Consider the following 25977-nt stretch of genomic DNA (forward strand, 5'->3'; position numbering starts at 1 on the left):
CTGTGTGTAGATCCCATGAATTCATTCATCATGAACACATTTACCAAGAAGATATACTCCCCAGTCAACAATACAGTCACCCCCTTTTTTAATAAATTCCACTGCAATACCATCCAAACCTGCTGCCTTGCCGGCTTTCATCTTCCGTAAAGTTTTTACTACCTCTTCTCTGTTTACCAAATCATTTTCCCTAACCCTCTCACTTTGCACACCACCTCGACCAAAACACCCTATATCTGCCACTCTTATCATCAAACACATTCAACAAACCTTCAAAATACTCACTCCATCTCCTTCTCACATCACCACTACTTGTTATCACCTCCCCATTAGCCCCCTTCTCTGAAGTTCCCATTTGCTCCCTTGTCTTATGCGCTTTATTTACCTCCTTCCAAAACATCGTTTTATTCTCCCTAAAATTTAATGATACTCTCTCACCCCAACTCTCATTTGCCCTCTTATTCACCTCTTGCACCTTTCTCTTGACCTCCTGCCTCTTTCTTTTATACATCTCCGACTCATTTGACTGGTTGGTAAGGTTATTTAATGTATGTATGATTCATTGTGAGGTGCCTGAGGATTGGCGGAATGCTTGCATAGTGCCATTGTACAAAGGCAAAGGGGATAAGAGTGAGTGCTCAAATTACAGAGGTATAAGTTTGTTGAGTATTCCTGGAAAATTATATGGGTGGGTATTGATTGAGAGGGTGAAGGCATGTACAGAGCATCAGATTGGGAAGAGCAGTGTGGTTTCAGAAGTGGTAGAGGATGTGTGGATCAGGTGTTTGCTTTGAAGAGTGTATGTGAGAAATACTTAGAAAAGCAAATGGATTTGTATGTAGCATTTATGGATCTGGAGAAGGCATATGATAGAGTTGATAGAGATTCTCTGTGGAAGGTATTAAGAATATATGGTGTGGGAGGCAAGTTGCTAGAAGCAGTGAAAAGTTTTTATCGAGGATGTAAGGCATGTGTACGTGTAGGAAGAGAGGAAAGTGATTGGTTCTCAGTGAATGTAGGTTTGCGGCAGGGGTGTGTGATGTCTCCATGGTTGTTTAATTTGTTTATGGATGGGGTTGTTAGGGAGGTGAATGCAAGAGTTTTGGAAAGAGGGGCAAGTATGAAGTCTGTTGTGGATGAGAGAGCTTGGGAAGTGTCAGTTGTTGTTTGCTGATGATACAGTGCTGGTGGCTGATTCGGGTGAGAAACTGCAGAAGCTGGTGACTGAGTTTGGTAAAGTGTGTGAAAGAAGAAAGTTAAGAGTAAATGTGAATAAGAGCAAGGTTATTGGGTACAGTAGGGTTGAGGGTCAAGTCAATTGGGAGGTAAGTTTGAATGGAGAAAAACTGGAGGAAGTAAAGTGTTTTAGATATCTGGGAGTGGATCTGGCAGCGGATGGAACCATGGAAGCAGAAGTGAATCATAGGGTGGGGGAGGGGGCAAAAATTCTGGGAGCCTTGAATAATGTTTGGAAGTTGAGAACATTATCTCGTAAAGCAAAAATGGGTATGTTTGAAGGAATAGTGGTTCCAACAATGTTGTATGGTTGCGAGGCGTGGGCTATGGATAGAGTTGTGCGCAGGAGGGTGGATGTGCTGGAAATGATATGTTTGAGGACAATATGTGGTGTGAGGTGGTTTGATCGAGTAAGTAATGTAAGGGTAAGAGAGATGTGTGGAAATAAAAAGAGTGCGGTTGAGAGAGCAGAAGAGGGTGTTTTGAAATGGTTTGGTCACATGGAGAGAATGAGTGAGGAAAGATTGACCAAGAGGATATATGTGTCAGAGGTGGAGGGAACGAGGAGAAGTGGGAGACCAAATTGGAGGTGGAAAGATGGAGTGAAAAAGATTTTGAGTGATCGGGGCCTGAACATGCAGGAGGGTGAAAAGCGTGCAAGGAATAGAATGAATTGGAACGATGTGGTATACCGGGGTCAACATGCTGTCAATGGATTGAAGCAGGGCATGTGAAGTGTCTGGGGTAAACCATGGAAAGTCTGTGGGGCCTGGATGTGGAAAGGGAACTGTGGTTTCGGTGCATTATTACATGACAGCTTGAGACTGAGTGTGAACGAATGGGGCCTTTGTTGTATTTTCCTAGCGCTACCTCGCGCATATGAGGGGGGAAGGGGTTGTTATTCCATGTGTGGCGATGGGAATAAATAAAGGCAGACAGTATGAATTATGTACATGTGTATATATGTATATGTCTGTGTGTGTATATATATGTGAACATTGTGATGTATAGGTATGTATATTTGCGTGTGTGGACGTGTATGTATATACATGTGTATGTGGGTGGGTTGGGCCATTCTTTCGTCTGTTTCCTTGCGCTACCTCGCTAACGCTGGAGACAGCGACAAAGCAAAATAAATAAATAAATATGCTGTGGAGTTGAGATAAACTTAAGACTTACTTTTGGTTTCCTGCACTGGTAATGATAGTTTTAGGTACTTCAAAAGAATCTCTGGAAATGGATAAACGTAGTAAGATGGGATATAAGAGCACTAAAGATGATTAACTTACATAGTATAGCTGAGATTTGATGAATAGATAAAAATTGAAAGTGTAAGAAAGATGAATGGCACTGAGATATCATAGGGTAAGCCTCTAGAGGTTATATAACAATGTAATAAGCATTGCAGATTATAGGTTGATGAGGAAGATATACAAATGTAGTATGGTTGATGTTACAAGACAAGGGAAACCACAAAGAATGTATAGTTATTGTGAATAAATTGCTTAGAGCCAGAGGAATAATTTACTACAATGGAGGTATTTTGTGAGCAAAAATGGAGGTATGAATATAGATATGGGTCTCACCTGAATTAGCTCAGTGTGAAAATGAAAAATCAAAACTTTTTATGTATCATTCTGAACTCTGTATTTTTTAAGCACAGGACATAAGTTGAAGATATGTGTAAGTTAACTGAGAGGCTATATACACTTGATCCATCCCATATACAATAAATGATAAGTTGAAAAATATTTGTATTTAGAAAGGTATAAATCTTGTCGAAGATAAATAACAAGTGTTTATTATCATACAAACACCTTTACCCTGAAATGGGTCTTTCGACAAATAGAATTTAACATGAGAAAAATTGTTTACTTATTCAGGTTGTCATAAATCCTTAAAAGGAAATATCTGTCATGTCAAACATGATCACAAAGATGAAAAACCATTTGATTGTATTAACCTTTAGAGTGTGGTGTACCAATAGAGTGATCACATGACAGTGTGTGATGTGCCAGTAGAGTGGTCCACTGGACAGTTTGCGATATGCCAATAGAGTGGTCCACATGACAGTTTGCGATGCTATTAGAGTGGTCCACATGACAGTTTGCAATGTGCCAGTAAAGTGGTCCACATGACAGTTTGCAATGTGCCAGTAGAGTGGTCCATATGATGGTTTGCAATGTGCCGGTAGAGTGGTCCACGTGACAGTTTATGATGTGTTGGTAGAGTGGTCTACATGACAGTTTTCGATTTACCAGTAGAGTGGTCCCCATGACAGTTTGTGATTTACCAGTAGAGTGGTCCACATGACAGTTTGTGGTTTACCAGTAGAGTGGTCCACATGACTATGCAATTTACTAGTAGAGTGGTCCACATGACAGTTTGTGATTTACCAGTAGAGTGGTCCACATAACAGTTTGTGATTTACCAGTAGAATGGTCCACATAACAGTTTGTGATTTACCAGTAGAGTGGTCCACATGACAGTTTGCGATTTACCCATAGAGTGGTCCACATGACAGTTTGCGATGTGCCAGTAGAGTGGTCCACATGACAGTTTGCGATTTACCAATAGAGTGGTCCACATGACAGTTTGCGATGTGCCAGTAGAGGGGTCCACATGACGGTTTGCGATGTGCCAGTAGAGTGTTCTGTATGACAGTTTGTGATTTACCAATAGAGTGGTCCACATGACAGTTTATGAATTACTAGTAGAGTGGTCCACATGACAGTGTGATTTACCAGTAGAGCGGTCCACATGACAGTTTGCGATGTGCCAGTAGAGTGGTCCACATGACAGTTTGCGATTTACCAACAGAGTGGTCCCCATGACAGTTTATGAATCTTTAGTAGAGTGGTCCACATGACAGTTTGCGATGTGCCAGTAGAGTGGTTCACATGACATTTTGCGATTTACCAATAGAGTGGTCCACATGACAGTTTATGAATTACTAGTAGAGTGGTCCACATGACTGTGAGTTACCAGTAGAGTGGTCCACATGACAGTTTGTGATGTGCCAGTAAAGTGGTCCACATGACAGTTTGCGATTTACCAATAGAGTGGTCCGCATGACAGTTTATGAATTACTAGTAGAGTGGTCCACATGACAGTTTGCGATGTGCCAGTAGAGTGGTCCACATGACAGTTTGCGATGTGCCAGTAGAGTGGTCCACATGACAGTTTGCGATTTTCCAATAGAGTTGTCCGCATGACAGTTTATGAATTACTAGTAGAGTGGTCCACATGACTGTGAGTTATCAATAGAGTGGTCCACATGATAGTTTGCGATGTGCTAGTAGAGTGGTCCACATGATAGTTTGCGATTTACCAACAAAGTGGTCCACATGACACAGTTTATGATTTCTAGTAGAGTGGTCCACTTGACAGTTTGCGATGTGCCAGTAGAGTGGTCCACATGACAGTTTGCGATTTACCAATAGAGTTGTCCGCATGACAGTTTATGAATTACTAGTAGAGTGGTCCACATGACTGTGAGTTACCAGTAGAGTGGTCCACATGACAGTTTGCGATGTGCCAGTAGAGTGGTCCACATGACAGTTTGCGATTTACCAATAGAGTGGTCCACATGACAGTTTATGAATTACTAGTAGAGTGGTCCACATGACAGTGAGTTACCAGTAGAGTGGTCCACATGACAGTTTTCGATTTACCAATAGAGTGGTCCACATGAGTTTATGAATTACTAGTAGAGTGGTCCACATGACAGTGAGTTACCAGTAGAGTAGTCCACATGACAGTTTTTGATTTACCAATAGATTGGTCCGCATGACATTTTATGAATTACTAGTAGAGTGGTTCACATGACTGTGAGTTACCAGTAGAGTGGTCCACATGACAGTTTGCGATGTGCCAGTAGAGTGGTCCACATGACAGTTTGCGATTTACCAATAGAGTGGTCCACATGACAGTTTATGAATTACTAGTAGAGTGGTCCACATGACAGTTTTCGATTTACCAATAGATTGGTCCGCATGACAGTTTATGAATTACTAGTAGAGTGGTTCACATGACTGTGAGTTACCAGTTGAGTGGTCCACATGACAGTTTGCGATGTGCCAGTAGAGTGGTCCACATGAAAGTTTGCCATTTACCAATAGAGTGGTCCACATGACAGTTTATGAATTACTAGTAGAGTGGTCCACATGACTGTGAGTTACCAGTAGAGTGGTCCACATGACAGTTTGCGATGTGCCAGTAGAGTGGTCCACATGACAGTTTGCGATTTACCAATAGAGTGGTCCACATGACAGTTTATGAATTACTCGTAGAGTGGTCCACATGACAGTGAGTTACCAGTAGAGTGGTCCACATGACAGTTTTCGATTTACCAATAGATTGGTCCGCATGACAGTTTATGAATTACTAGTAGAGTGGTTCACATGACTGTGAGTTACCAGTAGAGTGGTCCACATGACAGTTTGCGATGTGCCAGTAGAGTGGTCCACATGACAGTTTGCGATTTACCAATAGAGTGGTCCACATGACAGTTTATGAATTACTAGTAGAGTGGTCCACATGACAGTTTGCGATGTGCCAGTAGAGTGGTCCACATGACAGTTTGCGATTTACCAACAGAGTGGTCCACATGACAGTTTATGAATTACTAGTAGAGTGGTCCTAATGACAGTTTGTGATGTGCCAGTAGAGTGGTCCACATGACAGTTTGCGATGTGCCAGTAGAGTGGCAAAGCCTTTTTGGCATTAAGTTCAATTTCAAATTGACCAAAGTTTTATATAATTTAGACGAGCAGGTGAACGGGAGCTCCAAAACAATATATCTACACGTGACATGATGCGTAATAAGGATTCATCTTGATTTAAACTTGAGCCTGCGATGAAAGCTATGAAAAATCTCAGATCTAGTAATTCAGATAAAATTTGGATTTAACAGTATTAAACCATTTTTGCACCGGAGCTTAGAATCAATAAGCAAACACGAAGAACATGTGATTAATATTGACATCCAAGATGTTCAAAGCTACGAACAATATGGCGTCTAAATGTATACGGGATAACATTAGAGAATAAAACCATACAGAAAGTTAAGTATGTTCGGAGGAAAGCCATGTAACATATAAATTCAACATATTTACTGAGTCAAGGTTGATTTAATAAGCTTTTAGTCCAATCGTCTTTCGGGGATATTATAGTCCAGCGTCAAGTTATTATGAACCATCGAAGAATATTGAACACTGGTGGTAAGATAATTCTAATAATTGATTTTGATGTGCACGAATCATCAACAATATCCTCAAACATCATATGATATATTTTACCAAAAACGAGTCGAAGAATACATGCTCTCTCCCTCTTTTGCATCGTTTTTTTTTTTTTTTCATACTATTCGCTATTTCCCGCGATAGCGAGGTAGCGTTAAGAACAGAGGACTGGGCCTTTTTTGGAATATCCTCACCTGGCCCCCTCTGTTCCTTCTTTTGGAAAATTAAAAAGTATATGACTTAAATATATAACGATAACAGAATGGACTTAAACATATACCGGTTATAAAAGTAACAACAAAATAGTAGTCCAAACAAATGAAGGTTTTCTCTAAGGAAATTATAGATCTAACTTAATGATGTTGTACGAATCATTACTTGTAGACCATAACTGTCTACCTTCCTGGTCGAACAGGCGGAACGCATCCTACCTGTGGCACCATTAAGATCCATCCATTTGATATATATATATATATATATAGATATATATATATATATATATATATATATATATATATATATATATATATATATAGCAGAGATAATTTCATTATTTTCATTATAATGATTGTCATCAGGAATTCGCCTCCCCTGTTTGGTCAAAGTGTATTTTACGAGTATGACTTCTTTTTGACCGACAAAATATCACTTTCCTGTTATACAGAATCATCCTTTCAAAATAAGTCTTTTCGTTGGGAAACTGAAGGAAACTTACGCACTGTTATTAATTGCTATTTTTTGACCAACCTTGATCAATACATGATGACTCTCTGGAGTAGAACAAGTTAATTTGAAGTATACAGGGTTCAAGTACCGTGACCTATCCTATGTGTACAGCAGCGTTAATCCCCAGAGTAAAGTGGGAGGACTCTCAAGTATAGAGATGAAGTTAAAGAATTAGTAAAACTAATCGTTAACTAAGCTAACGTTTAACTAAATGTGGCTTCAACACAAGAATTGCCTTCAATTTCAGCGAGGTGTAAGAGCATGTTTAAGGTGTAAGAGCATGTTTCACAAGCAACTTACTTCATACGCAGTTTAGTCCATCTTTTCTTATATTTGGTAAGCATGAGGCCAACACAATTATCATGGGTCTTGAGGAAATGTGTATTAACGGATGGTAGTAGACGTAATTTAGAAGGGATCTAAAGAGTTATAAGGACGTAAAATGACTGCAAAGTGAACAATAGTGGGAAGGGCTGTGAAGGTCGGTGGAATTTATGTAGTTAATTGATGTAGTGAATCACGTAGAAATCAACTACGATTGCCTGAAAATATCAGAATTTTCAAGTAACCAATTTTTTGGCCAAGTATATAGTTGTATGGTCAAAATTGATGAAGATTGATGGTGTTTACTGTGTCTTGTACCATTAATTAGGATGTCGTATGTGTGGATGTGTTCTCTGGAATGAAGATACCATTTACAGTACACAAACTTTGGGATTTATTATATATTTACCGTGAACATAAACTGTATGTAAACAAAAACATTATCATGTTTGGTTAATAAAAGTGGAAATGAGGTAAATTATGAGAGCTAAGGAAAGTTAGGTGAGGTTTCATTGGTTCTGTTGATTTCAGTAAGTGTTTCACTTACAATAATTTACCCATCATTTGACCACGTTACATCACAAGACTAAATCTGGAATATCGTAGATTTTGTATTGAATATTAATATGCTGTGTGGAGGACACATGAGGATGGCATGCCATGATTTAGATTTTCGTGTTTGATTTCTTTAAGAAATAAGACTGTAGAGAGGAGGGATATGAAGTTCATGGAAAATTTGGAGACGAATTGTGTGCAATAAAGTTAGATACTGATATAAATCATCAAAACTTATGAAATAATTACCAGTCTTAACCAAGCAGCTGATATAATTACATTCTACTGTTGCAGTTGAAATTTAGTGATATTCTTGTGTGATTTGAAGAATATGTGTTAAACTGTTAGATTTTATCACTTGCTGCTTTATGCATTTGGTGAATGTAAATACAAAAAATAATTGGCATCAGAATTTAAACAGTGAACCATGATAACCTCATTTATTTACATGCAATGAAAATAGGATTCTTTTAAATTTTAGTGTTATGAAAACAAGGTTCCTTTTAATTTTAGTATTTATCAGCTGGTGACTGAGTTTGGTAAAGTGTGTGGAAGAAGAAAGTTAAGAGTAAATGTGAATAAGAGCAAGGTTATTAGGTACAGTAGGGTTGAGGGTCAAGTCAATTGGGAGGTGAGTTTGAATGGAGAAAAACTGGAGGAAGTGAAGTGTTTTAGATATCTGGGAGTGGATCTGTCAGCGGATGGAACCATGGAAGCGGAAGTGGATCATAGGGTGGGGGAGGGGGCGAAAATTTTGGGAGCCTTGAAAAATGTGTGGAAGTCGAGAACATTATCTCGGAAAGCAAAAATGGGTATGTTTGAAGGAATAGTGGTTCCAACAATGTTGTATGGTTGCGAGGCGTGGGCTATGGATAGAGTTGTGCGCAGGAGGATGGATGTGCTGGAAATGAGATGTTTGACGACAATGTGTGGTGTGAGGTGGTTTGATCGAGTAAGTAACGTAAGGGTAAGAGAGATGTGTGGAAATAAAAAGAGCGTGGTTGAGAGAGCAGAAGAGGGTGTTTTGAAATGGTTTGGGCACATGGAGAGAATGAGTGAGGAAAGATTGACCAAGAGGATATATGTGTCGGAGGTGGAGGGAACGAGGAGAAGAGGGAGACCAAATTGGAGGTGGAAAGATGGAGTGAAAAAGATTTTGTGTGATCGGGGCCTGAACATGCAGGAGGGTGAAAGGAGGGCAAGGAATAGAGTGAATTGGAGCGATGTGGTATACAGGGTTTGACGTGCTGTCAGTGGATTGAATCAAGGCATGTGAAGCGTCTGGGGTAAACCATGGAAAGCTGTGTAGGTATGTATATTTGCGTGTGTGGACGTGTGTATGTACATGTGTATGGGGGGGGGGGCCATTTCTTTCGTCTGTTTCCTTGCGCTACCTCGCAAACGCGGGAGACAGCGACAAAGTATAAAAAAAAAAAAAAAAAAAAATCTTATTTTCACATTTTTCCCTTAACCTGTGAGCCCTAATCTCAGTTAGGATATTCATTAAAATGAAATGTAATACATCCCAAAATAAGCTCCACTGCTCTTATTGGATGCTCAGTGAATCCTTCCCCAGAATATCCTTATCTCAGGGTGTGTAATCTTGTTTTTCACAGACATCATTGTGGCAATCTACGGCTTGATTAACAAGACTTGCAGACCCTTTGCTTTATCAAATGAAATCCCACCAAGATTTAAAGGTCTGTCTCCAGGTTTCCTATTCATTAGGTATACATTAGCAGCTGCCCTATTAAGTTCATTTCCATAATAATGTAATGTCTGTTAGATCTGAATTCAAAAGTTGTCTTCATTAGTATGATTTGGTGGGTTTCTGTGCCACCAAGCCAGATTATTTGTTGCCAACACATGCTTCTTTGATATCAAGTTCAGTGAGGGACAGTACCACAGATTCCCAATTTTGGAGTGAAACTTATTGAACTAACTTTTTTCCTCTCTCCAATTTCATCCTCAGGGTAGAGCCATTCTCATCTGATTAGTGCATGGGTTTAGTAATTTTTGTTCTTGAGATAGAGAAACAACCTTTCAGCCTTCTTATTAAGAGAAACAACCTTTCAGCCTTCGTATTAAGAGAAACAACCTTTTCAACCTTCTCATTATCTGCAAATGCTCTCACACGTATTCTAGACCACCTCACTGTTTGTTTGGGAGGCTAATGTTGAAGCTCTTTGTTTTAGAGTCTTTCTTTAGTCCTTTTTATGATTAAAGCTTTTGCTCCACAGTTGATTTTTTACCTCCTTCAGTGTGCAAAAAAAAATAAAGAACTATTTCCTGTTTATGAACTGATGCACAAAATGTTTTTACATTTTTTCCCTTATGAGTTAAGACTTCACTGTTCTGAGTTGAGGAGAAACACTGTTTACCAGATTGGTCAATCTTGAGTACACACAAAAAAAATTTTACATATTATTTTTGGGTGAGGGAGGGGATGAAGGTTCTGGGAGTGCTGAAGAATGTATGTAGGGCAGAAATCGGTATGTTTGAAGGAATGGTAGTCCAAACAACATTAAAAGGATGCAAGGCATGGGCTATAGATAAAGCTATGTGGAGAAGGGTGGATGTGTTGAAAATGAAATGTTTGGAGACTATATGTGATGTGAGGTGGTTTGATCGAATATGTTAGGAAAGGGTAAAAGAGATGTGTGGTAATTAAAAAAAAGTGTGGTTGAGAGAACAGAAGAGGGTGTGCTGAAATGGTTTGGAAATGTGGAGAGAATGAGTGAGAAAAGGTTGACAAAGAGGATATATGTGTCAGAAGAGGAGGGAACAAGGAGAATGGGGAGACCAAATTGAAGATGGAAGGATGGAGTGAAAAAGATTTGAATTGGGGCATGAAAATGCATGAGGGTGAAAGGCGTGCACGGGATACAGTGGATTGGAAAGATGTGGTATGCTGGGGTCATCGTGCTGTCAATGGACTGAACCAGGGACTGTGAAGCATCCAGCATAAACCATGGAAAGCATCCAGCATAAACCATGGAAAGGTCTGTGGGACCTGATTGTGGATAAGGAGCTATGATTTCAGTGCATTACACATGACAGCCAGAGAATGGATGTGAGTGAATGTGGCCTTTCTTCATCTGTTCCTTTCACTTTATCGTTAATGTGGAACATGGTGATCAAGTATGAAAAGATATACAGTTTTGATTGGTGCATAAAACTATTGCAACTTATTTTTTCTCTTAAATTAAGCTTAGGTAAAGCTTTCCTACCTTAAGAAAAATCTTTTATTTAACTGGTTTGCTAATCCTAATTGCAGCAGGCAGAAGCATGGCTTTGGGTACCACAGACACTGTGAGTCATATGAGAAGATGCGTGACCATCTACCATGAGCACTAAAGGATTACTGTCCTTTAGACAGCTCCATTTCTTGCTTTGGTTGCCATCTGCGGCCAGCTGACAAAGTCTGCAATGCATGCAGAATTCATCTTGTGGTAGGAAATTATATTTATATATTAATGCCAATAGCACCCAACAATGTAAGCATCATTTGATTCTCCCATCACTGAAAAGATTAAACAAGGCTAGTGGTATTAGTGCCACTGTACAAGAGTCCTTTACAAGAACTACTGCTGTAAGTTTTCAATATAAACCTTATGATAAGCTTCTTTCCTTTTTAAAGGTACAGTTGCCTATGTGCTGTATGCTAATGGGGTTTATCATAGTCTTAATCTATTTTTAGTCAGAAGTTTTATTTGTTGTTTTAATGCCTCATTGGTTATCTTTAAACTCTTACAGTTAACTGTGTATGCAAAGTTAAGCAAGTACATGTAGTATTCACATATAAGAAATTTTATTTATTGCTATTGGAATTGCGTGTGTTGATTTTTGGAGATCATTGAAGATTATGAGAGGAACATCTTTTATTGCCAAAACTTTTATTGCTTAAAACATTTCCCATAAGGAACATTTCTTCTTAGACTAACAAGTTGTTTTAGAAATACAAACTCACTGTATGTTAGAGGCCAGGAGTTTGGGTAGGTAACTTTCACTCTTGGTCTGTATGAGAAGCCTTCCTTAAAGGGGAGATTGACAGTAGAGGTCTTTGGCATTCTTCTAACATATCTGTTAAGGACATCTTACTCTTGATGTTAAGGTCCAAGTTGGTGTGCCCCTATGCTGCCAACATCAGGGAAAGCTGAGCCTTAGAGTGATGACTTCATCATTTTTATCCTCTTGATGGAAAGTTTTTCGTTAATCTTCCTGCCCCATGTTGGCATGCTCTCATGGCTTGCAGGACAAAGCATCTCTGGAAAGAAATGTAAGGTTTTAAGTATGAAAAACATTCAGGGAAGTATCTTCCAGATATTTTTTGTGGTTTGTGATTCCAGCCCATCCATTTATTCTTTATGAGAAATCTTTCAGTAGACTAGAGTGACCACCAATGAATTGACATCTTTACTCTTAAGAATTATGGGGAAGGTAGGTCAGCAATGTCAGCAAGAGGAAGACAGTGTCTTTGCCATGTAGGGGTTATTTACTGGCATGTACCTGACCTAAAGGTAGGTGGTTAAAAGGTTTCTTACACTTAGACATCCAACATAATCTCAAATGGCTTGCAGGACACTGCCCTTGAGAGACATTTTTATTCTTTAAAACTAACATTTTTATTTTCCAAACATGTTCTCCATTGTTTATTATATATGTTCTCCATTGTTTATTATATATGTTCTCCATTGGTTATTATATATGTTCTCCATTGTTTATTATATAAGTTCTCCTTTGTTTATTATTTAGCCTTTAATCTGTACACATGTAGGGATCCCCCACTTTTTGGGTTGAATTTTATTTGTAGATAAACCATTACACCTTATTCTTGTTTGCATGCTTTCACTTTGTATGGATCCAGTGTTGCATAGTATATTTTTTAGCACACAAAAGTGTTTTCTGAACAGGATGGTTTGTACATATGTTAATTGAACAGTCAATGAATGGGCTTTGGCTTAATCCATATTTAAAGGCCAGTCAATGCCAGGTTTGGCTGAAGTTTCATGGTGTCTTTTGATTCATTAATTATTTATTTTCGTGTATTGTGAGACTGAATATCTTTTATATATTCACCTCTTTTATGTTTTTCTGTAGCCAGGGTCTTCCTGATTGGATTTTGTGTATTATGGTATTTTCAGTAAATGACGAAATGACAAAGAAATTTGAATGATATTCCTGTGGCCATCTACTGAGCAAATAATGCAAAGGATAATTCTGTACACTCATGTAAAGCAACAGATCTGGGTTTACTTTTCCCTTTTGTGTTATATTACAAGTACACTTATCATCATTTGTATTCATCCACTTGGCGCAGCTGTTGCAACAATGATACATTCAGAGAAACTTCTTATAGTATCACTTATGAGTGTTCATAATTTTTTCCAACAATGATTCTTTTTCAGTGAAAACTTGACTTGCAGGCATTTAGTGATGAGTAATTGAACAGGGATACTGAAAACTCAGGAAAGATAGTGCAGTTGAAATTTTATGATCATTCATTTGCTAAGAATATTAGAATAAAGATGAATACATAGATCATTACTCGATGAAGGTTAGGGTGAAGATTTGTAGAAGTTTTCGATAATGAGGAAATGATATTGCTGAGATAAAAGTGGTGAAAGTAAGTGACCCTGGAAAAGAAACTTTAATGAAGATATATCAGGAGAGATGGAATGTTGAGTGGCAAAAGGTGAGAGTAATCAAAGCTAGGGGAATGGGTGAGGAATGGGAAATATTTAGGGAAGCAGGGTTGGCATGTGCAAGATAAGTGCATAGTATGCAAAAGATGGGAGGTGGGCAGGTGAGAAAGATTTTTGAGTTGTTGGATGACAAAGTAAGGTTGTTTATGAAAGAGAAACTAAAAGTGTATTGGTGGTATTTATAGGGAAGGAGTGCTTGTGATTGGGAGATATACAAGAGGAAGCAGCAGGAGGCCAAGAAGAAGGTGCAGGAACTGAAAAGAGGGCAAATGAGAGCTGGTGTGCGCAAGTATCAGCAAACTTCAGGGAGAATAGGATGTTTTGGAAGGAGGTTAATAGTGTGAGAAAACAAGAGAACAAATGGGAACAACAGTGAAGGGAGCAAATTGGGGAGTGATAACAAGCAGTGAAGAGGAGATGGAGTGAGTGCTTTGAATGATCGTTGAATATGTGTGATGATAGGATGGTAAATGTAAGGTGACTGGGTTGGGAAGGTATGCAAAGTGGCAAAGTGATAAAATCATTGCAAGTGGTTTGGTGAAAAGAGAAGAGGTGGTGAAAGCCTCGTGTAAGATGAAATGTTGTGAAGCGGCCGGAGTGGATGATATTGCAGTTGAATTTCTATAGAAACGGGTGACTATGTTGTTGATTGGTTAGTAAGAATTTTATGTCTAAATATCCCTGGGGATAGGGGAGAAAGAATACTTCCCACGCATTCCTCACGTGTCATAGAAGGCGACTAAAGGGGACGGGAGTGGGGGCTGGAAACCCTCCCCTCCTTGTATTTCAACTTTCTAAAAGGGGAAACAGAAGAAGGAGTCACGCGGGGAGTGCTCATCCTCCTCGAAGGCTCAGATTGGGGTGTCTAAATGTGTGTGGATGTAACCAAGATGAGAAAAAAAGAGAGATAGGTAGTATGTTTGAGGAAAGGAACCTGGATGTTTTGGCTCCGAGTGAAACAAAGCTCAAGGGTAATGGGGAAGAGTGGTTTGGGAAAGTCTTGGGAGTAAAGTCAGGGGTTAGTGAGAGGACAAGAGCAAGGGAATGAGCAGCACTACTCCTGAAACAGGAGTGGTGGGAGTATGTGATGGAGTGTAAGAAAGTAAACTCTAGATTGATATGGGTAAAACTGAAAGTGGAGGGAGAGAGATGGGATTATTGATGCATATGCACCTAGGCATGAGAAGAAAGATCATGAGAGGCAAGTGTTTTGGGAGCAGCTGAGTGAGTGTGTTAGTAGTTTTGATGCTTGAGACCAGGTTATAGTGATGGGTGATTTGAATACAAAGGTGAGTAATGTGGCAGCTGAGGGAATAATTGGTGCACATGGGGTGATCAGTGTTGTAAATGGAAATGGTGAAGAGCTTGTAGATTTATGCGCTGAAAAAGGACTGGTGATTGGGAATACCTGGTTTAAAAAGAGAGATATACACAAGTATACGTATGTAAGTAGGAGAGATGGCCAGAGAGCATTATTGGATTATGTGTTAATTGATAGGCGCGCAAAAGAGAGACTTTTTGATGTTAATGTGCTGAGAGGTGCAACTGGAGGGATGTCTGATCATTATCTTGTGGAGGCTAAGGTGAAAGTTTGTAGAGGTTTTCAGAAAAGAAGAGAGAATGTTGGGGTGAAAATACTGGTGAGAGTAAGTGAGCTTGGGAAGGAGACTTGGGTGAGGAAGTACCAGGAGAGACTAAGGACAGAATGGAAAAAGGTGAGAACAAAGGGCATAAGGGGAGTGGGGGAGGAATGGGATGTATTTAGGGAAGCAGTGATGGCTGCGCAAAAGGTGCTTGTGGTATGAGCAGCTTGGGAGGTGGGCATATTAGAAAGGGTAGTGAGTGGTGGGATGAAGAAGTAAGATTATTAGTGAAAGAGAAGAGAGAGGCATTTGGATGATTTTTGCAGGGAAATAATGCAAATGATTGGGAGATGTATAAAAGAAAGAGGCAGGAGGTCAAGAGAAAGGTGTAAGAGGTGAAAAAGAGGGCAAATGAGAGTTGGATTGAGAGAGTATCATTAAATTTTAGGGAGAATAAAAAGATGTTTTGGAAGGAGGTAAATAAAGTGCATAAGACAAGGGAATGAATGGGAACTTCAGTGAAGGGGGCTAAAGGTGAGGTGATAACAAGTAGTGGTGATGTGAGAAGGAGATGGAGTGAATATTTTGAAGATTTGTTGAGTGTGTTTGATGATAGAGTGGCAGATATAGGGTGTTTTGGTCGAGGTGGCGTGCAAAGTGAGAGGGTTAGTGAAAATGATTTGGTAAACAGGGAAGAGGTAGTAAAAGCTTTGCAGAAGATGAAAGCCAGCAAGGCAGCGGGTTTGGGTGGTATTGCAGTGGAATATATTAAAAAAGGGGGTGACTGTATTGTTGACTGGTTGGTAAGGTTATTTAATGTATGTATGACTCATGGTGAGGTGCCTGAGGATTGGCAGAATGCTTGCATAGTGCCATTGTACAAAGGCAAAGGGGATAAAAATGAGTGCTCAAATTACAGAGGTATAAGTTTGTTGAGTATTCCTGGGAAAATATATGGGAGGGTATTGATTGAGGGGGTGAAGGCATATACAGAGCATCAGATTGGGGAAGAGCAGTGTGGTTTCAGAAGTGGTAGAGGATGTGTGGATCAGGTGTTTGTTTTGAAGAATATATGTGAGAAATACTTAGAAAAGCAAATGGGATTTGTATGTAGCATTTATGGATCTGGAGAAGGCATATGATAGAGTTGATAGAGATGCTCTGTGGAAGGTATTAAGAATATATGGTGTGGGAGGCAAGTTGTTAGAATCAGTGAAAAGTTTTTATTTAGGATGTAAGGCATGTGTATGTGTAGGAAGAGAGGAAAGTGATTGGTTCTCAGTGAATGTAGGTTTGCAGCAGGGGTGTGATGTCTCCATGGTTGTTTAATTTGTTTATGGATGGGGTTGTTAGGGAGGTGAATGCAAGAGTTTTGGAAAAGGGGGAAAGTATGCAGTCTGTTGTGGATGAGAGAGCTTGGGAAGTGAGTCAGTTGTTGTTTGCTGCTGATACAGTGCTGGTGGCTAATTCGTGTGAGAAACTGCAGAAGCTGGTGACTGAGTTTGGTAAAGTGTGTGAAAGAAGAAAGCTGAGAGTAAATGTGAATAAGAGCAAGGTTATTAGGTACAGTAGGGTTGAGGGACAAGTCATTTGGGAGGTAAGTTTGAATGGAGAAAAACTGGAGGAAGTGAAGTGTTTTTAGATATCTGGGAGTGGATTTGGCAGCGGATGGAACCATGGAAACGGAAGTGAACCATAGGGTGGGGGAGGGGGGAAAGTTCTGGGGGCGTTGAAGAATGTGTGGAAGTTGAGAACATTATCTCGGAAAGCAAAAATGGGTATGTTTGAAGGAATAGTGGTTCCAACAATGTTATATAGTTGCAAGGCGTGGGCTATGGATAGAGTTGTGCGGAGGAGGGTGGATGTGCTGGAAATGAGATGTTTTAGGAAAATATGTGGTGTGAGGTGGTTTGATCAAGTAAATAATGAAAGGGTAAGAGAGATGTGTGGTAATAAAAAGAGTGTGGTTGAGAGAGCATAAGAGGATGTTTTGAAATGGTTTGGTCACATGGAGAGAATGAGTGAGGAAAGATTGACCAAGAGGATATATGTGTCAGAAGGTGGAGGGAACGAGGAGAAGTGGGAGACCAAATTGGAGGTGGAAAGATGGGGTGAAAAAGATTTTGAGTGATCGGGGCCTGAACATACAGGAGGGTGAAAGGCATGCAAGGAATAGAGTGAATTGGAACAATATGATATACCGGGGCCAACATGCTGTCAATGGATTGAACCAGGGCATGTGAAGCGTCTGGGGTAAACCATGGAAAGTTCTGTGGGGTGTCGATCTGGAAAAGGAGCTGTGGTTTAGGTGCATTATTACATGACAACTAGAGACTGAGTGTGAACAAAAGTGGCCTTTATTGTCTTTTCCTAGTGCTACCTTGCGCACATTTGGGGGGAGGGGGTTGTTATTTCATGTGTGGCATTGTGGCGATGGGAATGAATACAGGCAGACAGTATGAAGTATGTGTGTGTGTTTATATATATGTATACGTTTTGATGTATATTTGCGTGTGTGGACATTTATGTATATGCATGTGTATGTGGGTGGGTTGGGCCATTTTTTCGTGTTTCCTTGCGCTACCTCACTAACACAGGAGACAGCAACAAAGCAAAATAGATAAATAAATTAATGGATTATGGTGAAATGCCTGAAGATTACCACTTTACAAAGGCAAGGAGAACAAACTTAAGTGTTCAAGTTACAGAGGTATTAGATTGTCAAGTGTACTGGAAAAGCTGTATGGATGAGTACTCTTTGAGAGGGTGGTTGAAAGCACAGAGCATCAGACCAGGGAGGAGCAACGTGGTTTCAGGAGTGGTAGAGAATGTATGGGTCAGGTCTTTATTTTAAAAAAATGTGTGAGAAATACCTGGAGAAATAGAAAGATTTGTCTGTGGCATTTATGGATCTGAAGAAAGCATATGATAAGGTTCCTAGACATGATTTGTGGAAGGTGCTATGAAAATATGTTATGTGAGGAAAGCAGTAAGGAGTTTTTATCGTGAGTAAAGCTTGTGTGGAAGTGGCTAGAAAGAAGGGTTAGTGGTTTCAAGTAAAGATGGGTATGTGGCAGGGGTGTATGATATCACCATGGCTATTTTTGCTTTTTATGGGTTGGGTGGTGAGGGAGGTGAATGCAAATGTCTTGGAGAAAGGATCAGGTATGCAGTCTGCTGGGGGTGGAGGGTGCCTGGGACATGAGTCGGTTGTTGCTTACTGGTGATAAGACACTAGTGGCAGATTTGAGTGAGAAACTGCTGAAGCTGGTTTCTGAGTTTGGGAGAGTGTGTGAGAGGAGAAATTTGAGAGTAAATGTGAATGAAGGTAAAGTTATTAGGTTTAGCTCTGAAAAGATAAAGGTTAATTTAAGTGTGAATATGCATGGAGAGAACTTGAAGAAAGTAGAGTTTTAGAGACCTGGGAGTGGATATGGCAGCCAGTGGAACCTAGGGGGTTGAAGTGAGAGGGTAAAGTTCTTGAGTGCACTAAGGAATGCATGGAAAGGGAGGTCACTGTCTCTGAGGGCTAAGATGGGTATATTTAATGGTATAGTAGTCCCATCAATGCTAAAGGGATGTGAGGCATAGGCCTTACAAAATATGAAGGATAGGGTGATTGTTTTGGAAATGAAATGATTGAAGACAGAATGTGGTTTGAGGAGGGTTGATCAAATAAGAAATGAAAGGATAAGAGAGATGTGTAGTAGTAGGAGAAGTATGTATTAAAGAGTGTTAAAGAGAGTGCTCTGAACTGGTTTGGAATATGGAGAGGATGATTGAGGAAAGGATGACTAAGAGGATATACATATCAGAAGTGCAGGGAGCAGGGAAAGAAGGGAAAGGCATGTAGGAGATGGAAGGATGGAGTGAAGGCTCAGGGCCTGAACATGCAGGATCGTGCAAAGCGTGCAAGGAATAAAGCAAATTGGAGTGCTGCAATTTACAGGGAATGATATGCTGTAAGTGGGTTGAACCAGGCATGTGAAGTTGGGGGAACCATGGAAATGTCTGTAGGGCCTGTTTATGGAGAGGAGGCTTTGTTGGGGTACATTATACATGACTGTAGTAACTATAGAGTGGATGTGAGTGAATGAGGCCACTTATTTGTACTTGGTGCTACATTGCTCATGCTGGATATAGCAAAGACTCAGAAAGACAGAAATCACAAAAAAAATCCACATCAAGGCCAGGCCTTAATTGAAGGAATATGAAGCAATGAAAGATTGCTAAAAGGATTAGCACAATTTAGACAAAAGAATGCACATGGATATTATAATGCCAGGAAAATAGCTAATTGAGTATAACTTGAAGTAATTGGTTTTCGAATTTGTAGGGCTGTTGGAGTTTGGAAAGAAGATAAGAGACTGGAGAGGGTACTGTGACAGATTTGCTCTGTTGAAATTTGATTCTTATGTTAAAACGTGCATAAAGATGTACTATATATTTCAATTCCCAGTTAGCCAATGACCCTGTCTGTTATTACAAGGATGTTCCTTGATGAGCAGAGTAGGCTAGCCAGATCTATCATAATCTTACTGCTACCCTTGGTTTTATTTTGGGAGCTTTACAAGAAAATGAAAGTTGGATTTGTTCCCTAGATTAAATATAAGAATGTATCTGAATGATAGGATTGGTAAGAGGTACATGATAATGGACAAGAATTGAGTGAGGGATTATGCACCTGTAATTCTTTTTCCCCATAGTGATTAATAGTTTGGCAGAAACGTACCCCAGTCAAAGGCTATCTCAAGTGAAAGAAGTAAGAGAAAAATAATGAAGAAACTAATCAGGGCTCTGCAGATGTATGTATACTTGTTTCTTAAAGGCAAAAGTGTAATAGAAAAAGAGAAAGATAAAAGGAGGAAGAGAATTGTACACTTAGGCAATTTGAAGAAAAAAGGAAGTTTCATAAGTATTAGTCCTTCATTGGCTGGAATACTTACAGAAACTTTGGGAAGCCGTAGTCAAGTGCATGCCTTGGGTCCTTACCTCGATAGGAGGGACACATAGCTCATGAGAACAGTGGCATATGGGAATGTACAGAAATTGGAGGTATTGATTGAGCAAACTGCTGTTAGTAGGAAATAGTGTATTGAATTTATTCATTTAATTGTGATTATCCTAGGACCAGGTTTTATAAAAGAGTTACCAAGGCTTTCTTTCTAAAGGCTCCAGGAGCCTAGGGTGTGCTAGTTCCAGTTGCAGGAAAGTGAAGACTCCTTGGGAGTGAAAATTCTGTAATGAGCTTGTACTCCCAAATGATACAATATTGTGAAATGTGACTTTTAGCTCACAGAGTGACCTCATGCAGGCAGAGCACATTAACACTAGTGTATTGTGTATACAGAAATTAGTAGCGTAATCTTGAAAGCTAGTGTGCTCTGTCAAAATTCTTTTGTTATTATAAGGGATCCTTTTCATTACAATGTACTGTTATTCATATCAAAGAAAGTTTTGGTAGATTTCTTTTCATGATATGATTTTTAACATGTGAGTAAATAGAGAATATACTTTGTAAGTTGGAATATACCTTAATATTTTTTTTTTTTTTTTTTTTTTTTTTTTTTTTTTTTTTTTATACTTTGTCGCTGTCTCCCGCATTTGCGAGGTAGCGCAAGGAAACAGACGAAAGAAATGGCCCAACCCCCCCCCCCCATACACATGTACATACACACGTCCAGACACGCAAATATACATACCTACACAGCTTTCCATGGTTTACCCCAGACGCTTCACATGCCTTGCTTCAATCCACTGACAGCACGTCAACCCCTGTATACCACATGACTCCAATTCACTCTATTTCTTGCCCTCCTTTCACCCTCCTGCATGTTCAGGCCCCGATCACACAAAATCTTTTTCACTCCATCTTTCCACCTCCAATTTGGTCTCCCTCTTCTCCTCGTTCCCTCCACCTCCGACACATATATCCTCTTGGTCAATCTCTCCTCACTCATTCTCTCCATGTGCCCAAACCATTTCAAAACACCCTCTTCTGCTCTCTCGACCACGCTCTTTTTATTTCCACACATCTCTCTTACCCTTACGTTACTTACTCGATCAAACCACCTCACACCACACATTGTCCTCAAACATCTCATTTCCAGCACATCCATCCTCCTGCGCACATCTCTATCCATAGCCCACGCCTCGCAACCATACAGCATTGTTGGAACCACTATTCCCTCAAACATACCCATTTTTGCTTTCCGAGATAATGTTCTCGACTTCCACACATTTTTCAAGGCTCCCAAAATTTTCGCCCCCTCCCCCACCCTATGATCCACTTCCGCTTCCATGGTTCCATCCGCTGACAGATCCACTCCCAGATATCTAAAACACTTCACTTCCTCCAGTTTTTCTCCATTCAAACTCACCTCCCAATTGACTTGACCCTCACCCCTACTGTACCTAATAACCTTGCTCTTATTCACATTTACTCTCAACTTTCTTCTTCCACACACTTTACCAAACTCAGTCACCAGCTTCTGCAGTTTCTCACATGAATCAGCCACCAGCGCTGTATCATCAGCGAACAACAATTGACTCACTTCCCAAGCTCTCTCATCCCCAACAGACTTCATACTTGCCCCTCTTTCCAGGACTCTTGCATTCACCTTAATATTTATAGAAAAGAATAATCTTTTTCTTTCATACTATTCGCCATTTCCTGCATTAGCAAGGTAGCGTTAAGAACAGAGGACTGGGCCTTTGAGGGAATATCCTCACCTGGCCCCCTTCTCTGTTCCTTCTTTTGGAAAAGAAAAAAGAAAAAAATGAGAGGGGGGGATTTCCAGCCCCCCCCCACTCCCTTCCCCTTTAGTCGCCTTCTACGACATGCAGGGAATACATGGGAAGTATTCTTTCTCCCCTATCCGCAGGGATAAGAAAAGAATAATATGAAATACAAAAATGTCAGTAGGCAGTTTACTTTTAGAAATCAAAAGGTGTTTCTGAATTTTTTGTATATAATAAGAAAAGTTGGCAGTAGTTGATGAATTTTAGTTCAGTTTCAGTTTTCTGGTTTATGGTAGTTTTCCTCTGCCATGTTATGTGTAGAGATTTACTTCCAGATCCAGGAGGTTTCAGCATCTAAACTCTGTAAGATGAGTACAATATTTTATTTGTGAATGTCTCCTTAGTTTTGTGGGATTAAGATCCCCCTTACTACAGCAATCTTTTTAAAGGTGATGCACATAAAGCATCAGCATCTGAATTAAACCTTTCTCATACTGTTTTCTGCATCTTTTGGTGCTGGAACTTTGTATTTTGAAAATATATTTTGAAGTAGCAGTATTCAAGGCTGTGTATTTAGAACATTCTCTTTGGTGAGGAACCAGACGAATGTAGGAGACTTTCATCTGATGTTTTGATAGTTTGTTTCTCTTTGCTTTTCTCAATTATATTTTTGATACAGATATAAAAGTTCACTCAAGACTGGTGATCAGTTTCCCTGTTTTGTTTATGGCAAATGAAAATAGGTGTAATTTGAAGAGGAAAGTGTATACTGTCTTTGAAGAGGCAGTATGGTTGTACATGAAGCACTACCAGAGAAAAATACAGGAGTCAGATTTTGCTTGAGAGTGTATCTGAATGATGTGCATGGGAGGTGGTGCAGGGTTGTGGGGGGGGAAATGAATTTGGAATAATGTACTGTTATATGTGGATATATACAGTAGAGTCTAAAGGTTTTCATTGAACCAAACAACTGTAATGGAAATGGTGTGTTGAATGTAAATACATGTTAGTAAGTATTTATTCATATAAGTTGGTGTGTTTAGTCATTATGTGTGCTTTAGGCATGGTGAAGGATCCATTTTAAAACACTGTATTGTAATTCATATTAAACAGTTTGGATGGAATTATTTCTTTTCAGAATAGTTCATAAAATGTAAATATTTGGAGAATTTGATTGGTAAAATTAAGAATATGATTACTGTAGGTATAGAAATCAGTAAGATTTTCAAAAGAAAAAAGTTAAGGAATTTTAAGGTCTTTGTGTATAAAGATATGTTTTATGAGGAAAATTTGGCCTTAGTAGAAAGCATTTGGTCCAGTTTTCATTTCCTGTTTTCTTGTAATTTTCCTGTTTTCTTTACCAGGTTGTGGCCTGAGATCGTCTTCCAGATTCAGGAAGTTTCATCATCAAAGCTGTGGAAGTTGAATACATTATTGTATTTAAAAATGTCTCCCCAGTTTTGATAGACAAAGGTCACTCTTACTCCAGCAGTCATATTATGAGTGGTGCACTCAAATTATCGATAATTGAAGTAAACCTTACTTGTGAAACTTTATGTTCTGTAAACTAAAAATTTATTTCTAAGGAGCAGTGGTTAAAATTTTGCATTTGGAACTAATTGTGTATGGTGAAGAACCAAGTGAATATGTGAGACTTTCCTCTGATTTTTTTTAGATTAATTTATATTTTTCCTTGTTCTCTTGGGGAATAATTTGATGCAGATACAGACATGAAAATGAATTTAAGACTGGTAAGTAGTTTCTTTGTATTGTTTGCTGCAAGAAAGTAAATGGCAGCAGTAATTTTTAGACATGCATGCCATCTTTGAAGAGAAGAGGACTTATTGTCTTTTCATTGTGTAGTCCGTGCTTATTATCTTTTCATTGTGTAATCAGTGCTTCAACATGGTACTTATTCAGGTTACTCAGAGGAAACACAATTTCAATGTTTTAAGTGCCAGAAATATTTTGCTTAAGAAAAACTTTTAGTATGTACTAAATTTCACAAGAGAAAATGAGTTTTACTGTTGATAATTTGCTTGATTGGAAATTCCATCAAGCATATACAGAAGTGTAGTTTAAGTGTTCAGTATGCTATGAACCTTTTAGCCAAGAAGAGAGTTTAGTTATACATATGCAAATTCACACAAAAGAGAAACCTTTACAGTGTTCAGATTGAATAAAAGAATTTCTTGCATTAGTTCTTTAAAGTAGCATAAGAGTATTCATGTAGTTGAAAAGCCATTTCAGTGTTTGATGTGCTTTAAATCCATTATCCAGAATCATCATATGAAACATTTAAAAATTTAATTCAGAAAAGCCATTTCAGTGTCCTGAATGTAATAAAAACTTTTCATGTAAAAATTGCCTAAATAAGCAAAAGAGAATTCATAGAAGTAAGCTGTTTTACTGCTCCCTGTGCCATAAATCTTTTATTCAGTGTTCATTATTAGAAAGAATTGAGAGATCATACTGAAAAGCCATTTTCATGTTCAGAATGCAGTAAATTTTAAATTAAATCAAGTGAACCTGAAGAGTTCACATAGAAAAGAAACCTCATAATGATAAGTATGGCCACGACTTTATTCCAAAAAGTTATCCAGTTATTAACTCATTGTGCCAAAGTAAAGATGATGACCAATCATCCCAGTTTGACTTAAAGCTGTTTCAGGAAAAAAGATTTTGCTGTCATGATTAAACCAAAAGTGAAAGATTGTTCTGGGGAGCAATTTCAGTGCCCAGAATTTTGTAAAAGCTTTTCATGCAAAAATAATTTAGATGACCATAGTAGAGTTCATACAAGAGACAGAAAGCAGTTTCAGTGCCCAGAATGCAGTAAAAGCTTTTCATGCAAACATCATTTAGATGATCATAGAGCTCATACAGGAGACACACCACTTCATTGCTCAGAGCTCCCTAAGTCTGTTAGTTATAAAAGAAATTTAGCAAAGCATCTTCAAGTTCATAAGGGTGAACAACCATTTTACTGTTTACAGTGCAACAAAAGATTTTCTGGCAAAAATGATTTAAGTGAGCATATGGTTGTTCATACTGGACAGAAGTCAGTTCAATGTTCAGAATGCCATAAATCTATTAGCCGAAAGAGTAATCTAATAAAGCACATGAGAATCCATACTGGAGAAAAGCCATACCATTGTTCATATTGCAGTAAAAGTTTCTCTTTCAAAGGTGACCTTGTTAAACATTTGAGAGTTCATACAGGAGAGAAACCATACCAGTGTTCAGATTGTTGCAAATTCTTTAGCCAGAAAGGGAGTCTAGTAGAACATATGAGAGTACATACAGGAGAGAAACCATTTCATTGTTCAGAGTGTGCTAAATCCTTTTCATGCAGAAGTAACCTGAAAGTACATTTGAAATCACACACAGGAGAGAGATCTTTTCACTGTCCTAATTGCCATAAATCCTATAGACATAAGGCAAGTCTTATGAAACATATGGAAGTTCATGTGGAAAAAGAATCACATGGTAATGACCATTGTGATAACACATTTAATCATATGAATGGTGGAAAGCTCCACATGTCCTGTCAGAATGAATGTGAAAGTGTCCAGTCCTCACCAAGTGATGTGAAGTGTTCAAGCCATGTAATAGACAATAATTTTAAGCTGACTAACTCATCTATGGATATGATAAATTGTGATGGGGTGGTAGTAAAAAAGGAAATGGTTGATGATCCTGACTCCATGATCAGTATGTTAGAAGATCCACATGAGATATATTATTCTGCTGTAAAGACAGAGAATGTAGAAGGAACATGTATTAGTATTAAAGAGGAGTTCTGAAACTTTTTAAAGTCTTACTAGATTTTATGTAATGCATGCATTCCTGAATACTGGCTAT

The 25977-nt window shown here is 38.9% G+C and overlaps 1 long non-coding RNA gene across 1 annotated transcript; it reads left to right on the top strand.

The window, feature by feature from the left end:
- Nucleotides 1-6782: 6782 nt before the first annotated feature.
- LOC139746615 (uncharacterized) lies at nucleotides 6783-24509 on the top strand. Its single transcript, XR_011712179.1, has 2 exons — nucleotides 6783-7541; nucleotides 23478-24509. It is a non-coding gene; the product is annotated as an uncharacterized lncRNA (long non-coding RNA).
- Nucleotides 24510-25977: the final 1468 nt, after the last annotated feature.

Source organism: Panulirus ornatus, chromosome 65 (genome assembly GCF_036320965.1).
Source record: "Panulirus ornatus isolate Po-2019 chromosome 65, ASM3632096v1, whole genome shotgun sequence".
Taxonomy (NCBI): Eukaryota; Metazoa; Arthropoda; class Malacostraca; order Decapoda; family Palinuridae; genus Panulirus; species Panulirus ornatus.